Here is a 17200-nt window from a genome sequence, read left to right as displayed (position 1 = left end):
ACCATTTACGCCCTCTATACTTTTCTGTACCTTCTCCCACCCTCCCCATCTCCAGCAATCACCACACTGCTGTCCACATCCATGAGGTTTTTCTCTTTTTTATTTTTTGCTGAATTCCTCCAACCCCCCTACACCCAAACCTCCAAACATCCCTTGAGACTTATAGGAAGCTGTCAACCTGCTGTCTGTCTAGAAGTCTGTCTCTATTTTGCTTGTTACTTGATACAGTTCATTAGTTTCCATATATTAGCGAAATAATATGTACTTGTCTTTCTCTCAATGACTTATTTCACTTAGCATAATTCCCTAGATAATATTAAGCTTTTAAAGTTTAAACTTTTGAGTTGATGCTAAAATGAGTTAAGACTTTTGAGGCTATTGGGATGAAATTAATGTATTTTCATGGGAGGGTAACATGAATTTTGGGGACCCAGAGACAAAATATATGGGCAAAATGTTTAAGTCACTCCAAAATTTATGTTGAAGTCCTAACCCCTAATGTGATGGTATTTGGAGGTCCAGCCTTTGAGAGGTAATAAGGTTTAGGTGAAGTTGTGAGAGGGAGGCCTCCATAATGAGGTTAGTGTTCCATAAAAGGAAAAGACTGGAGCTCATTCTCTTCTGTGTGAAGACACAGTGAGAAGACCACTGTCCACAATCAGGAAGAAAGCTCCCACCAAGAACAGAATCTTCCAGCACAATGAAGTTAGACTTCCCAGCCTCCATAACTGTAAGAAATGTTTGTTGTTTAAGCCACACAGTGTATGGTTCCTTGTAATAACATTCTGAGCTAACTATGACAGAGGAGAGATGGCCAGTCACAGAGCAGGAATTCCAGGGGGAAGTTTCTACTGAGACAGATTAGCAGTATACAGAGAAGAATGTAAAAGAGATTTCAGGTGGTAGTAAATGTTTGCAATGGTTTGGACTTTGTGAGTAACTGAAGCAAACAGGGAATCAAGGGACATACAATTAGAAACAAACTGGTTTGGGGTTGTATCATTGCACTATGGTCCCCAAATATTTCAATTGTTGATATTGCAATTGGTCACTAAGGTCATGAGCAGTGTTTTGGGAGGCAACAAGTCAAGGTCACTACTGTAACATTTGGTCCAGGTTCAGATGAAAGACACTATTCTCAGAATGCAAAGGTTATTTGGCAGTGATAGCTTTTTAAAGAGAGAATGTATTGGAATGTGTTTAAAAGCAGGTGGAACAGAGATTAAGACACAGCAAGAGGTTGAAGATACAGAAGAGAGAGAAGGTAATCAATGAAGAGAAGTCTCAGAGTTAGTTGAATCCTGAGAGTAGGTGTTGGGACCTGCCTCTTACATTCTGAGAGGAAGCAGGTATTTTGCTAGAATGCCACAATTTGTTGAGAATGGTATGTAGTTTACTATGCAACTCTCAGTAATTAATAACATTACACTGAAGTAACAAGCCCTGGGCTGGGCAAGTCTGTATCCTCCTCAATGTATTACTTGTTCCCAGTTTGACCTGTCCTGGGATATCTGCTTCTTTCTTTTTGACCACTATGAATGTTACCAATTGTTCTTACCTTTGAGCAGAGCCATGCAAAGCAATATGTCTTCCATGTGCAGAAACATGCAAACTAAAACAAAAAATAGGGGCTTCTTCTTTCCCCTCTTTTGGTGCAGCAGAAACATTCTCTGTGCTATGATGATATTAAACATCTGAAAGCTCCTATGATGGGAGGAGCCCTTAACTGCTTGGAGTCCAAACATTGTACTTGATGTTTGTAGAACAGCACTGCACAAGTCCATGCATTATCAGTTAAAGAGATAACTAGTTACACTAGCCCCCATTAAAGCAGTAACCATACAGCACTCTGAGAACAGAGACAGAAGAGTCAAAGTCAGGCAATCAGAAGGACAAACAAAATGAAAAGGGGGAAGTAGAAGTATTTTGCTAAATGATCTGAAAATTAGATACCAAGTCAAAGTAAAACCATACAGATCCCATCTCCAAATCTCAGCCCCAAAGGAGGCAGAATTTAACCTGAAGGGAGTATGGACTGAGCCAGTCTCTAATGTACAGGACAAGGACAATGAGACCATCCAGGGTTCTGTTACAAAATAAGAAAATGAAACATAAAAGAAGAAGGGGGCAGAAAAGTTTTCCCGGAAAGTCTATAAGGATCTCCTGCAGGCATAGATCCATGAGGAATAAAGGGAAATCCCCAGAGGAAAGAGAAAAGAAATGTCCATACTAATTTGGGAAGGAAGAGTGGAGTGGGGAGAGGTCACCAGTTGAGAGTACAGGAGAAACCTTGGTACCTCCTCTTGAGCACAGATCAGCAACTTTTTCCAAATAATTTCTGGGACAAATGCTATTAATATTTTACCATTAGTTTAAGGGACACTTATTAAATAGGGGCTCAGAGGTAGGGTTCTGTTCTATGGGATAGTCATCTTCCCACACCATATGATCTGAATATAGTCATATCTTAGTACTTGTTGGCTTCATAACTTGTCAAACCCTGTACTGGTCACATTTTGACAAGATAAAAATGTTTGAGCACTCAGCACTTGCTTGGGACTCATTGCACTTGCTAGAACTTGTATGAGTCACCACCCAGCAAAAGAAAATGTTTCATCTTTCAGTACTCATAGATTTTGGCACTTGTCACAAGTTCCAGAACAAATGAATGATGAGTATTGAGGTATCACTGTATACATACAATAAATGTATACCTTGAAAAAACTTAATATACATGGCCAGGTGTGTATTTCTTCTGAACAAAATATCTCCCACTCAGGGCACAGAAGATGAGATTTTCTGAGAGAGGAAAAGATTTATTTTACCCTTGAGAAGTGAGATACTAAGGTTGAAAACATGGGTCGCTGGTTCCATGAGATGGTGAACCTGATCAGCCTGGTGGAAGGCTTGAACCTGGATGGGCAGCTGTGTGTATTTGAGTAATTCTATCACTATTACTCTACACTATGATGCATTTTCATATCAGTTTAATGCTGACAAATTAAATTTAATTTGGCTTGGCACCCAAACGCCAGATTGGCAAAAAGTCCATTCTTAAACTACTAGGGTTTTCCCACTCTCACTTGGATAGTCAAATAAATTAGATATCCTACATGACTCAAAAGGTTTTCTCCCAAATATACACTCATAAGAAGGGAAAGTCCCCTTCTAACTTTGATTTTTCACCTTGCCCTCCTGATGTCAACAAAACAGAGCAGTCAGTCACCAGCTTCAGGCTCAGCCCAGTCAAATCCTTTGAAAGCTGTATCTCAGCCATAGCACCTGGGTGTAGTGCTCATGTTTATGCACCAGCAATTCTTTGAACCTGGGGCCACAGCAGCATTGTGCCAGAACATGTTGTCTGCTTATAATAAAAACACATGCTCACCTCCCCCTTTCCTACTAAAATTTTTGGTACCTTGAAAGTAAGGCTGTTTTTGTTTTCAACCCCTAAAATACCAGATCCTTCTCTCTACATAGAAAATAGTTGATCAAAATAAAGTCCTGGACTTTTAAGACAAAAAGAACATTTTCTTTTTTCTGAGGAAAAGATCTAGACCTTAAAACCATAAAGGCTTTTATGCACTCTCTGAAAGTGGGGTTGGAGGGAATACTCTCCATCCTTCATTCTTTCTGTATGAGTAAACTAGCTCACTGACAAAAAGAAAATGTTTTTGTCTGAAAGAAGGAAGAAATAGGTAAACTATCTTTACCAAATCACCCCCACTACATATCTACACTCAAGAAGCTGCATTACCAATGAGCAGAGATGAACCTAGATGACTGATACGTAAGGAGGTCTAAGAGTCTGTGGTTATGTTCACACATGTGAAGCAGGTAGTTCAAGAGCCTATGTGTCATGTATGTTTGTATAATAAATAATGGTGATTCAGCTTCATGGAAAGAAGTGTCTCAGTGGAGGAACCAAGACAAATAGCAGCCAGAGATTGCATCAGATTTCCAGGTAAGCAGATTGTTTAGGGAGGAGATGTTAAGGTTGGGATGTCCATGCCCAGTTTGGAGATGAAGGAGACAGCACTGGGGCAGCTGGTCAGCTTGTGTTTCAATAGTGACACCATGTGGCAGCAATGGCTACAGGGCCAGGAGATCAGCAGGCTTCTGGTTTTCTCTCAGACACTCTTTAGCATTGACTAAGGAAACTGACACTTCAACTGAGAAAGTCCCTCATATTCTCACACCTGTCATATGTGTGCTCTGAGCAGGGGAGTTGAAAGGAGTAAAATCCCAGGGGCAAGGAACGAAGACCTTCAACGATGAGGAGAGAAGGACTGGATTCATTTAATTTGAAAAATAAAAGAGATACAATTGCTTTACACTATTGGTGAAACAGGTTACTAACAGCTATGAGATAGGTCTTATTTTGTAATATCCATGATACTTAGGAGCCCCTGAGGTTACACAGTAAAATCACATTAAGTCATAACAAGTACAACTATAGAGAAGAAAGTGTGGATTTTGGTGAAGCCAACTTTGGTTCAAATCACAGTTCCTCTACTGATTAAGCAGTGTGACCTTGGACACATTTCTCAAAATATCTGCACTTCAGTTTCCATACCTACCAATGGAGATAAGGTACAGGATCAGTGTGATTGTTATAGTCATCTGGTTCCCATGCTGTGAACTTTCACATCTCTTTTTCCTTTGGGATATCTTGATTTGCTACTTGGCTGTCAGCATAAGAAAAACAATACATGATTAGAATTGGCTATATATCTGAATTGTTTATAACAATGACAAATTTGGATTAAAACACATGAGAGGAAAATGATTATATAAATATCTATTCATATTAGGAAATATTAAGCAGTCGTTAAAAAGGAAGCCTTCAGTGAATTTCAGTGGCATTAGAGATTGTTACACTAACTTTAGTTGAGTTCTAGTAACCCACTACCATCAGACCAGCCTATATTAGAGATTGTTGTCAGAATAACATCAAGTGAAAAATAGGATGCATAAAACCTCATGTTCTATGTAATTTAACCAGGATTATATTTTATTTACCCACCTATAGTATTCACAAATGCATATATGCATCCGTATGGAATTCGTAAAAGTATTGAAACAGATACAAAGGATATACAAAAATATTAATAATGCATCTTTCATAATTTTTAAGTTTTTAAGGAGGCATATTTTGATTTTTATCTTTATTAAGTACAGTCTTTTAAAAATAAAATTGTATAATAACACTACTTTATGGCTTTCTCAATGTAATTTTGACTACCATCTTATGAGCTTAGGGTTTCATCTTCTCTTCCTTATGCCTCTATTTTAGATAAATGTATGGAGGGGGAGGGGGAATTTATTTTTAAAAAAAGAAGGGAGAGAAGAAGGGGAGGAGGAAAACCTTTCAATCCTCTTTGGCCACATCCTGGTTGGTCTTGGCATTTTTTTGGGGGGGTGGCATATTTTGCTCCTTTTCAATGTGAAGAATACTGTCCTACAGCTTTATTATTTGCTTGGATAATCTAGATCACTCTTGGAGAAAAGATAAAAGATCAATATTATGAAAAATCATAAACTTTTATAAAGATATTTTAATAATTGCTTTCAAGATAAATAATGTATGCTAAATATAACATTGTAATGCTATATTAATATAGATATATCTATAATAACAGGAAAGACTACTGCAAGTAAAATAAAGCAACTACTATACAGTAAAATATTCCAAGGTCAAAATAGGGGTCTGCAAACTATGGTCCAAGAACCGAACTTAGCAGACAGCTGTTTTTTAGAGCCTGCAAGCTAAGAATTAGGTTTTACATTTGCAATAGGTTTTAAGAAAAATTAAGATGAGATTGTGTGTATCCCTCAATGCTTAAAATGTTCCCTACCTGTCCCTCTAAAGAAAAAGTTTGCTGATCACTCATGTAAAGGGTAAATTACTTAGCAGCAATTATCTACTAATGTATTATGTATTAATATACTAATACATTATCTACTAATACTATGCAAATATTATGTATTTCAGAAACATGGAGTGAAAGCTTAAATTTACCTTGTTCAAAGTTGTCTCATTGGTAATGATCTTGTATATGTATGTTTATACTTTTGTTTCATGCTATGAGAATCAAATAGTGAAACTATTATATTAGTTCTTAAGGGGCAAGATACAATTTTTGAGAAAGAGGTTTATACTTTAATTAAAAGAAATGTGAGGTAAAGTCAAAGAAATATCTAAAGTGAAATAACATATCATGCTCTGTTAGATTGTCTGCACAATTTGGTGGGTTGATAGCCAGATATTTGGAAACTAACCATCTTCCAAAACATGTTGATATATGACAACAAATTGCATAGCTGAACTTGCATGCCAACTTGACCTATTTGCCATAGTCAATAATGTTGATCCCTTCCTCTTTCCAAAAATACTGTCTTGCTTTGTCCTCATGACTCCATACAACCCTAGTTTTCCACCTATTTATGTTTTCTCAGACCCTGTAACCATACTCTCTTCATCTACTTGGCCTACAGTCATTCTCTGCCTGCTCTTCTTTCTTGTCCTGTGGTATCTAATCCAGCATAGGCTGATGCCTCCCACCTCTGTGTTCTGATCCATCCAATTCATTCTTCTCAACTTAAAATCTACTAACTCTGCTTTCTCTCATATCTGATTAAATATGAATCTGTTTATTGTTTATTTTTCTTTTTAACAAGACAATGGCAGCCATTTTTCCCTTGTTTAATCTCATTTAATCTTGCCTTTCTTCATGGCTAGTAATTTTTAAATTGTATATCCAATATTGTGTGTAAAATAAGTTCAGAATATCCAGATGGTGTTATATTTTACCATAGAAGGTCCTCCTTTCATATGTTAGGCATATCATAGTATGAAACATTGATCACCTCAGTCCCATCAAGAATTGAGGTGGGTTGGAGGTAGACTGAAGTTTTGGTAAGACTCGATCTAGATTTGACCTCACCTCAATTTTAGATAGAGGTCTTCCTGACTTTATGTTGAAAGCCACATATGCATTTTAGAAGTTTTCAGCTCAGCTCTGTAGCCTCTCATCTCACACACTTCAAAAGTTCGTCAATGCGTTGAGCAGGATACCAGCTCTCCATTGCTTCTTCTTACATGGCATCTCACATGGCCATGACACAGCAAATGTCCTATGATCAATGTGTTTTGAGGCCCCACATGTTTTTAATTTGTCATTCCAGACCAGTATTACTGCTAAATGCTTAACCAAGTTTACTCTCCCAGAAGAGGTCTTTACCTGGACCAATCCTCAGCCCATACCCAAAAGCAACAAATATCCCCAGAGGGGAAAAAAACCTCTGGCATGTATTAGCTAAGCATGCAATGGTTCTTCCTGTCTGATGTATTTAACAATCATGCACTTGAAAACTTGGTTTAAAAAAATTAGTTAGAGATCCCAGATGGTAGAGGAGTTAAGTGGAAGCTTACAAACCTCTTCCAAAGACAAAAATGGAATTATAACTAAACCATAAAGAAATCATCCTGAATAACCAACTGAACATTAGCTGGAAAGAAACCTTAAATCCAAGGACAGACAGAAGAGACCACTTCACCCCAATGAGACAGGTAGGGAGTACAAAGTAGGCACAAGAGGACTGACTGGGCTTCCACAGGTGGCAGCTAAAGTTCCAGAAGGGATATTTCAGCGGCTAGGGAGTTCCATCTAAGAAGTGTGGAGTCTAAACCCCAAGCTGGACTCCCCAACCTACAGCACCAGAGCCTAGAATGGAATCCAGATGACAACCAACTATGAAAAGCAGCAGGTGTTTCTGTCTACCAGGGAGAGATGGCTGGAGATGCAGAGAGCCTCTTAAAGAGCCAATGCACAAAATACCATTTGTAGCCACTTACAGAAGACTCTGGCAGAGGGAGAGAAGAGAAGACTAGAAACACTTAAGGAGACTCTGGGACTGGTCGCTCTGGAGAGAGAACTGAAGGAACAGATGCCAGGATCCTTGTGTTGAGTCATTCCCTATACCGCAGAGGCTATCTTTCTCAGTCAGGGCACTCCTCTAAAGTTGCATCACCCTGAGGGGAAGCAATAGCTTCACTCACAGGAATTACTCTGCCCCACCATGTGGAGCTTAAACTGGGCTATTAAGGAATACAGCTAGCAGCTATATGAGATTTAAGTTTAACAACTAAGGTGAATCTCTGAGAGCTCTGAGACTTTAACTGACCTTCACCTAGGCCCAGTTTTGGTAAAAAGCCAGTCTTGGTACACAGACTGGTTCTTTCTGCACACACTTAAGCCCAGCAGAGGGAGCCACAAGTGTGGATCACAGATAGCTCCAAACAGGTTGCACAGGTCCTATAAGTAGCAGGCAGTGTCTGACAGAACACTGAATCAATGTTTTTGAAGATTTTATACATAGAAACAACACAAGGAGCCAGCCAAAATGGGAAGACAAAGAAACAAAGCTCAAATGAAAGCAAGAGAATCCTCCATAAGAAGAACTAAATGAAAGGAAGGCAAGCAATTTATCAGACATGGAGTTTAGAGTAATGATTATAAGGCTATTCAACAGAATGTAAAAAAGACATAGAAGCAATAAAAAAGGACCTGTCAGAAACAAAGAATGTAATGTCTGAAATAAAAAATACACTGGAAGGAATAAACAATAGATCAAACAAAGCAGAAGATAGAATCGGTGATTTGGAAGACATGATGAAAAAAAAATACCCAAGAAGAGCAGAAAAAAAAAAAAGAACTAAACAGAATGAGGAGAACCTAAGAAACCTTTGGAACAACATGAAGTATAATAACATCTGCATCACAGGAATACCAGAGAAAGAAGAAAGTGAGCAGGGGATTGAGAACCTTTTTGAAGAAATAAGGGCCAAGAACTTCTGTACTCTGGTCTGAGAAAAAAACACTCAAGCCCAAGAAATGCAGAATCACAAACAAGATGGACTTACAGAAGCTTACTTACACCAAGACACATAATAATTAAATAGCAAAACTTAAAGACAATGAAAAAAATCCTAAAAGTTGCAAGAGAAAAGAAGGTAGTTACATACAAGGGAGTGCCAATTATGCCATCCTCTGACTTCTCCACAGAAACATTTGAGGCCAGAAATAATTGACATGAAATATTCAAGGCAATGAATAGCAAAGACCTACAATCAAGGCTACTTACCCAGCAAGGTTATCATTTCAAACTGAAGGAGAAATAAAGAACTCCCCAGACAAGAAAAAGCTAAGGGAGTTTGTTAATACCAAACCAGTACTGCAACAAATATTAATGGCCTTGTTTTAAACAGAAGAAGAAAAAAACCAAAGCAAAATAGTTTTAAAATAAAACAGAAATAAATACAATCTATCAATAATCATCTTAATTCTAAATGGCATAAATGCTACAACTAAGACATAAGGTAGTTGAATGGATAAGAAAACAAGACCCATATATGTCTCAAAAAGTTAGTTGGCAATAAAAGCATCCTGTGATTTCATATTATTTTAGGAAACCCATATTCTGTTAATATTTCCATGGGAAAATATAAAAGCATATATACCTGTAAATAGATAAACAGCAAGTGTTGGCAAGGATGTGTACCAAGGATCTAAACTTTTGGCACCTCTGGGCCACACTAGAAGAAGAGTTATCTTGAGCCACACGTTAAATACACAAACACTAACAAAAACTGATGAGCAAAAAAAAGTTTTAAGTAAATGTACAATTTCATAGATGCAGAGCACAGATTGATGGTTGCCACAGAGGAAGAGATATGAGAGGCTGGGGGGGAAATGTGAAGAAATTAAGAAATACAAACTGTTAGTTACAAAATACTCATGGTAATGTAAAGACAAGCATAGGGAACATAGTTAATAATATCATAATAAATATATATGGTGCCATGTGGGTACTTGAAATATCAGGGGGACCACTTTGCAAACTATATGATTATCTACCACTATATTGTACACCTATAACTAATATAAAATAATATTGAATGTAAATTGTAACTGAAAAATAAATTTTATTTTTTAGAGGTCAGCAGTTCCCCCCAAAATATTCAGTGGAAATCTCATCCCATAAGCAAATAAGAAGTGTTCATAGTTAAATATGTCCCATAGTTAGTTCTTAGCTCTATGTAAAATAGAGTTTTGTGCTAATAGTTTTCTTAATAGAACTTTATAAGAATTTCTTGTTTTTATTTTCTGGTGTTCTTTTTTCCACATTTTTTATATTGTTGTTCAGATGCAGTTGACTCCATTTCCCCCCCACCACTCCTTCCACCCCAGGCATACCCACTTCCCACCCTTGATCTTTTATGGCCCTTTGCTTTTGTCCATGTGTCCTTTATACATATTCCTGAAAACAATTTCTCCCCCAATTATCCCCTCCCACTTCCCCTCTGGTAACTGTCAATTGGTTCTTAATTTCAATGTCTCTGGTTATATTTTGCTTGCTTGTTTGTTTTGTTGATTAGGTTCTACTTATAGGTGAGATCATAAGGTATTTGTCTTTCATTACCTAGCTTATTTCACTTAGCATAATGCTCTCCACACCCATCAATGCTGTTGCAAAGGGTAGAAGTGCCTTCTTTCTTTCTGCTGCATAGTATTCCATCATGAAAATGTACCATAGATTTTATCCATTCATTTACTGATTGGCATTTAGGTTGTTTCCAGCACTTGGCTATTGTAAATTGCACTGCTATGAATATTGGGGTACATAGGTTCTTTTGAATCGGTGTCTCAGGATTCTTAGAGTTTAATCCCAACAGTGAAATTGTCAGGTCTACAGGCAGTTCCATTTTTTTGTTTTCTGAGGAAATACCATACTGTTTTCCATAGTGGCTGCACCAGTCTACATTCCCACCAACACTGCACTATGGTTCCCTTTTCTCCACAACTTCCCCAACACTTCTTGTTTGTTGACTTATCTATGATTGCCATTCCCACTGGTATAAACTGGTATCTTACTATTGTTTTAATTTGCACCTCTCTATTGGCTAGTGATGCTGAGCATCTGTTCATATGTTTCTGGGCCCTTTGAATGTCCTATTTGGAGAAATGTCTACTTGGAGAAAAGTCCTTTGCCCATTTTTTAATTGGGTTGTTTGTCTTCCTGGATTGGAGTTGTGTGAGTTCTTTATTTGTTTCAGAGATCAAACACTTGTCAGTGTATCACTGACAAAGATATTTTCCCATACAATTGTTTTTGCTTTGCATTCTACTGCTCTTTTCTTTCACTGTGCAGGAGCTTTTTATTTTGATAAGATCCCATTTGTTTATTCTTTCTTTTATGTCCCATGTTCCAAGGGACATATCAGTGAAAATATTGCTGCATGAAATATCTGATATTTTCCTGCCTATGTTCTCCTCTAGGTCTTTTATGGTGTCATGGCTTATATTTAAGTCTTTTATCCACCCTGAATTTATTTTTGTGTATGGTGTGAGTTGGTGATTGAGTTTCATTTTTTTACATGTAGCTATCCAGATCTCCCAACACCATTTGTTGAAGATGCTATTTTTACTCCATTTTATGCTTCTTCCCCCTTTGTCAAATATTAATTGACCATAGATACTTAGGTTGATTTCTGGGCTCTTCATTCTGTTCCATTGGTCTGCGAGTTCATTCTTATGTCAGTACAAGGCTGTTTTGATTACAGTGGTCTTGTACTATAGTTTGGTAACAGGTATTGTGATCCCTCCTACTTTGTTCTTTCTCAAAATTGCTTCAGCTATTTGGAGTTATTTATAGTTCCACACAAATTTTTGAAATGTTTGCTCTGTATCTGTGGAATATGCCATGGGTACTTTAATATGGATTCCACTGAATCTATAAATTGCTTTGGGTAGTATAGAAATTTTGGTGATGTTGATTCTTTTGATCCATGAACACAGTATATGTTTCCATTTGTTTCCGTCTCCCTTAAATTCTTCTTCAGTGTTGTGTAGCTTTCTGAGTACAGGTCTTTTATCTTCTTGGTTAGGTTTACTAGGTACTTTATTTTTCTTGTTGCTATAGCAAATGGAATTTTTTTCCTGATCTCTGTTTCTGATATTTCATTGTTGGTGTACAAAAATGCCTTTGATTTCTGGATATTGACTTTGTATCCTGCTGTTTTGTCAAATTCATTTATTAGGTTGAACAGGTTTTTGGTGGAGTCTGTAGGGTTTTCTATGTATACTATCATATCATTTGCAAAAAGTGACAGTTTTGTTTCCTCTTTTCTAATTTGGATATCTTTCTTTCTATCTCTTGTCTGATTGCTGTGGCTAGGACTTCCAATATTATGTTGAATAGGAGTGCTGAAAATGGGCAACATTGTCTTATTCCTGATCATAATGGGAATACTTGTAATTTTTGCCCATTGAGTATGATGTTGACTATAGATCTCTCATATATTACCTTTATTATGTTGAGGAATGGTCCCTCTTTGCTGGGTGTTTTTATCATTAAAACATGTATGCTGTACTTTATCAAATGCTTTTTCTGCATCTATAGATGATTTTTAGATAAAAAATCATCTATATGATTTTATCATGTGATTTTTATCTTTCCTTTTGTTTATGTGATGTATTACACTTATTAATTTGTGAATATTGTATCATCCTTGCATCCCTGAGACAAATGTATGATCTTTTTAATGTATTGCTGGATTCGGTTTACCAGTACTTTGTTGATGATTTTAGTGTCTATGTTCATCAGCAATATTGGCCTATAGTTTTCTTTCTTTGTTATGTCTTTATCTGGTTTTGAGATTAGGATGATGCTGGCTTCAGAAAAAGTGTTTGGGAGTCTTCCATCTTCTTGGAATTCTTGGAATAGTCTATCACTAATAGGGGAAGCTCTTCTTTCAATGATTTTTAAAATTATCCTGCAAAATCACCCAGTCCAAGGCTTTTGTGTGCCAAGGGTTTTTAATTACTGTTTCAATTTCCTCAGCTGTTATCAGCTTCAGCTTCTGTTTAGACTTTCTACTTCTTTATTCAATTTTGGAGGAGTATACTTTTCTAGAAATTTGTCCATTTCACCTAGGTTTTCAAATTTCTTGGTATATAGTTTTTCATAGTGATTTCTTAACAACCCTTTGTATTTCTGTTGTATGGGTTGTAATCTCTTTAATTTCTGATTGTGTTTATTTGGGTCCTGTCTCTTTTTTTTCTTGATGAAGATGCTTAAAGGCTTGTCAATTTTGTTTAAAGAACCAGCTCCTGGATATATGGATCCTTCGGATTGTATATTTATTCTCTATGTCATTTAATTCTGCTCTGATCTTGGTTATTTTCTTCCTTCTACTTGCTCTGGCCTGTCTTTGTTGTTGTTCCTCCAATTCATGTAGATGTAGGGTTAGTATGTTTATTTTAAATGTTTCTACTTTTATAATTTAATTATTGTTCAAGTACAGTTTTCTGTCTTTTACTCCCATCCCAGCCCACCTCACCAGTGCTCCCCACCTCCCTCCCATTTCCACCCCCCTTAGTTGTTGTCCATGTGTCCTTTATACTTGTTCCTGTGAATCCTTCCCCTGTTCCCCTGAAATTCCCTCCCCTTTTCCCTGTGGTCCCTGTCTGCCTGTTCTCTATTTCAGTGTCTTTGGTTATATTTTGCTTGCTTGTTTGTTTTGTTGTTTGGTTTCCTGTTAAAGAATGTTTCTATTTCTTTAAGGTAGGTTCATATTGCTCTAAACTTCCCTCTCAGGACTGCCTTTAGCATATCTTGCAGAGCTGGTTTGGAGGAGGTATATTCTTTCAGCCTTCTTTTGTCTGGGAAACTCCTTATTTCACCTTCCATTTTAATTGAGAACCTTGCCAGATAGAGTAGTCTTGGTTGCAGGCTTATGTTTTTTATTACTTGAAGTATTTCTTGCCATTCCTTTCTGGTTTGTAGTCTTTCTATTGAGAAGTCAGCTGCTAGCCTTATCGGGGCTCCCTTGTATGTTACTTCCTGTTTCTTCCTTGCTGTCTTTAAGATTCCCTCTTTGTCTTGGAATTTTGCCATTTTAATTATAATGTGCCTTGCAATGGGCTTCTTTGTATTCCTCCAGATTGGGACACTCTGTGTTTCCTGGATTTGTGTGACTTTTTCTCTCATCAAATTAGGAATGTTGTCCATCATTACTTTTTCAAACAGGTTCTCTACCTTTTTCTCATCCTCTTCTCCTTCTGGTATCCCTATTATACAGATATTATTATGTTTCATGTTGTTCTTCAGTTCCCTTACCACCTCTTCATTCTTTCTTAGTCTTTTTTCCTTTTTTTCTGGTTCACTGTGGGTACACCATATTTTGTATTCTGTTGTGCAGGTGCTGCCAAAGAAAAACCACAAAGCCTAGGGAACAAACCCACATCTGCAAAAATTTCTCACCCCCCCCAGTCTCAGTATCAACAGCAAATGAACCAGTATTAATAATGGTGTAGAGATTAAGATTATTATAAGAAAGGAGAGAAATAAACTATAGTGTAAATTCTAGTGACTTAATATGCACAAACTCACTGGACAAGAAATGAATGTTAAAAAGCTATGGAGGAAATAAAATATCACTAATCATGGAGAAGACCACAGTAGATTTCTTCTCAGTAACCTCTAGTACTTACCACTGTTTTTTCTCTTTCTGTATCCATCCCTAGTGATGTCAGATGTTGACCCCATCTGACCTCAGGCAGCCTGCTGAGACTGCCAGAGATCTGTTATCTATGATTGTCTCCTTCAGTAGCTAATCACTTTGTGCTCAGCAGTCAGGCTTAAGCCCCATAGGGCGCGGCAGAATTCCTCCTGGATTTGGGGCTATTGTTTCCCCTCAGGCTGCTACTGTTCGAAGGGGAGTGGTCTCTCTGAGCAGGATAGTCACTGCAGTATGGGTGACCACTCATCACTGGGATCCTGGAGCCTGCTCTCAGTTCTCTCCCCCAAGCCTCCATCCCCAGTCCCTCCTCAAGCATCTCTAGTCCACTCTGCCCCCCTTTGCTAGGGATCTACTCCTGTGGCTGTCTCATTAAGTTATTAAGCTAGTCATTCTGCACTCAGCAGTCAGGCTAAACCGCCACAGAGCTGGGGAAGAGTCTCTCCTGGAGGCAGGGCTGTTGTTTCCCCTCAAGCTGCTGCTGCTCAGAGGGGAGTGGTCTGCATGAACAAGAGGGCTGCTACCCTATGAGGGATGACTCAGCACTGAGATCCCTGTAGCTACTCTCTCCCCAAAGCTTCCATCCCCATTGTCTCCTCAGGCATCTCCAGCCTTTGCTGCTGCTCCTGCCTTTGCTGGGACCCCAAGTGAGTGACAGCAAATGAAAATTTGTGCATTGGCCCTTTAAACAGCTCTTTGCATCTCCAGCTGTCCATTTCTGGAAGAGAGAGCATCCCTTCTGCTTTTCACCACCAGTTGTTATCTGTGTAATTTGGAGGCTCTGGTGCTCTAAGCTGGGGATCCCAGTTTAGGGTTTAGACCCCATTCTTCTCAGGGGGATCCAACCTGCCACTTAATTATCCCTCTGGCACTGCTACCTATGGGCACCCAGCCAGCCCTCTCAAGTCTCTATTGCCCTTCTTACCAGACAGATTGTCCCAAAGGTGATTCTTCTGTCTGTCTGAGATTATAAGGCTTCTCTCTCATTTGTTCAGTTGTTTGTTCTGGGTAACTTCTCTGCAATTTATTTGTAATTCCATATTGACCCTTGGAGGAGGTTAGCGTGGCTTCTGCCATCTTGCCAAAAACTGAAGAAATAAAATAAAAAATTTAAAAATCATAGAAATATATGCACTTCTATGTATTAACTCAGGAAATATCAGGAAACATTAAAATTGTTATTTATCTTTTTATGTTAAAAGGCAAATGTTTTGAGTAATATGGTCCTTAATTTCTGTCTTACCAGTATTTCATAAAATATTATTTTAAAATAACAATTTCAGCATAGGTAAACAAATAGCCATATGTGTCTAGTGACCACTTGAAATGTGGCTAATGCAAATTAAGATGTTCTATAAGTGTGAAATACCCACCAGGCTTCAAAAATGCAGTCTTAAAAGATAATATAGAATTACTCAGTAAACATGTTTTTATATTGATTATAAGTTGAAAAATATCTTTTAATATATGGGGTTAAATAAAACATTGTTAGAATTATTTTCACCTGTTCATTTTATTTTTGTTAATATGGCTGCTAGTTAACAAAGTAATTTAGCTATTTGCATTATATTGGGACAGCACTGATTGAAGACTACCAAGAGAAACATTTTAAACATTATCAAAAACGGGAAAGTCCTGACCTTTGTGGGCACAGAAGGTGAGCTACATGAAAGAGTAACAGGCACAGGCCAACCATTATAGAATGGCAGCCTCTATTGCGCATATAGTGGTCCTATTACCAAGAAGAACAGGGACTATTCACCGTGGTGCCTTGGTGAATGACCTAACAATTAATGCTGAAAGAAGCATATCTGTATTTACAATGTTCCAATCCTGGGAGAGCTTAGAGCACCTCAGCTCAGAGACCTCCTTTCCCACAAGACCCAGCACTTTCCAAGCTAGCCACCAAGCTACTAGTGTAAAACATCCCCCAAATTTCCCATGTTTTTATCTGATCTTAGCCTGGCTGCACAAGCAGTTCTCCAGTCCCTCTGGAAGGTACCAAAGTCACCATCCTCACACAGCTGCTCTCTCCTTCAGGATCTGGCATATGTAGTCATCTGCCTCCATGTAATAGTCCAGATAAAGCACAAATCCCAAAAGTTCAGGTGAAATCCAGGTGTAGCAGATGAGGATCTTGCAAGGAAGTCCTTTGCAGCTCTGGAGTCAGCTGGAGTAAGTATGATCACAGCAGCAGCATCTACATTCTTATTAGTCCAGGCTGCATGTCCTCCTTCCTCACTATAAACTACCTACTGAATTTTGCTGTGTATAATGTGCACTTTTTGCCCAAATTTTAAGGGAAAAATAAGGATGCACATTATACATGGGTAGTACCTGAAATACCTTTTATCTGTTCTTGTGTTTTGTATTTGTTACATAAAATTTCTTATACCATAATATGTTCAAAAATAAATGCTAAAATTTCTTTATAATAAAAAACAAGTATTTAAATATAAATAAATTAATTAATTAAAAATTAAAATGAAAGTTTTTTCCCTGAAAGTTTGGGCCAAAAATGCTGGTGCACGTTACATGCAGTAGTGCATTATACTTGAAAAAACATGGTGGCTGCTTACTTACTTCTCCCTTCTCACAGCTTTCTTTCAAACCTGA

The sequence above is a fragment of the Artibeus jamaicensis genome, unplaced genomic scaffold (assembly GCF_021234435.1).
Source record: "Artibeus jamaicensis isolate MK-2021 breed Jamaican fruit bat unplaced genomic scaffold, CSHL_Jam_final contig_559, whole genome shotgun sequence".
Taxonomy (NCBI): Eukaryota; Metazoa; Chordata; class Mammalia; order Chiroptera; family Phyllostomidae; genus Artibeus; species Artibeus jamaicensis.
This window is presented reverse-complemented; position numbering follows the sequence as displayed.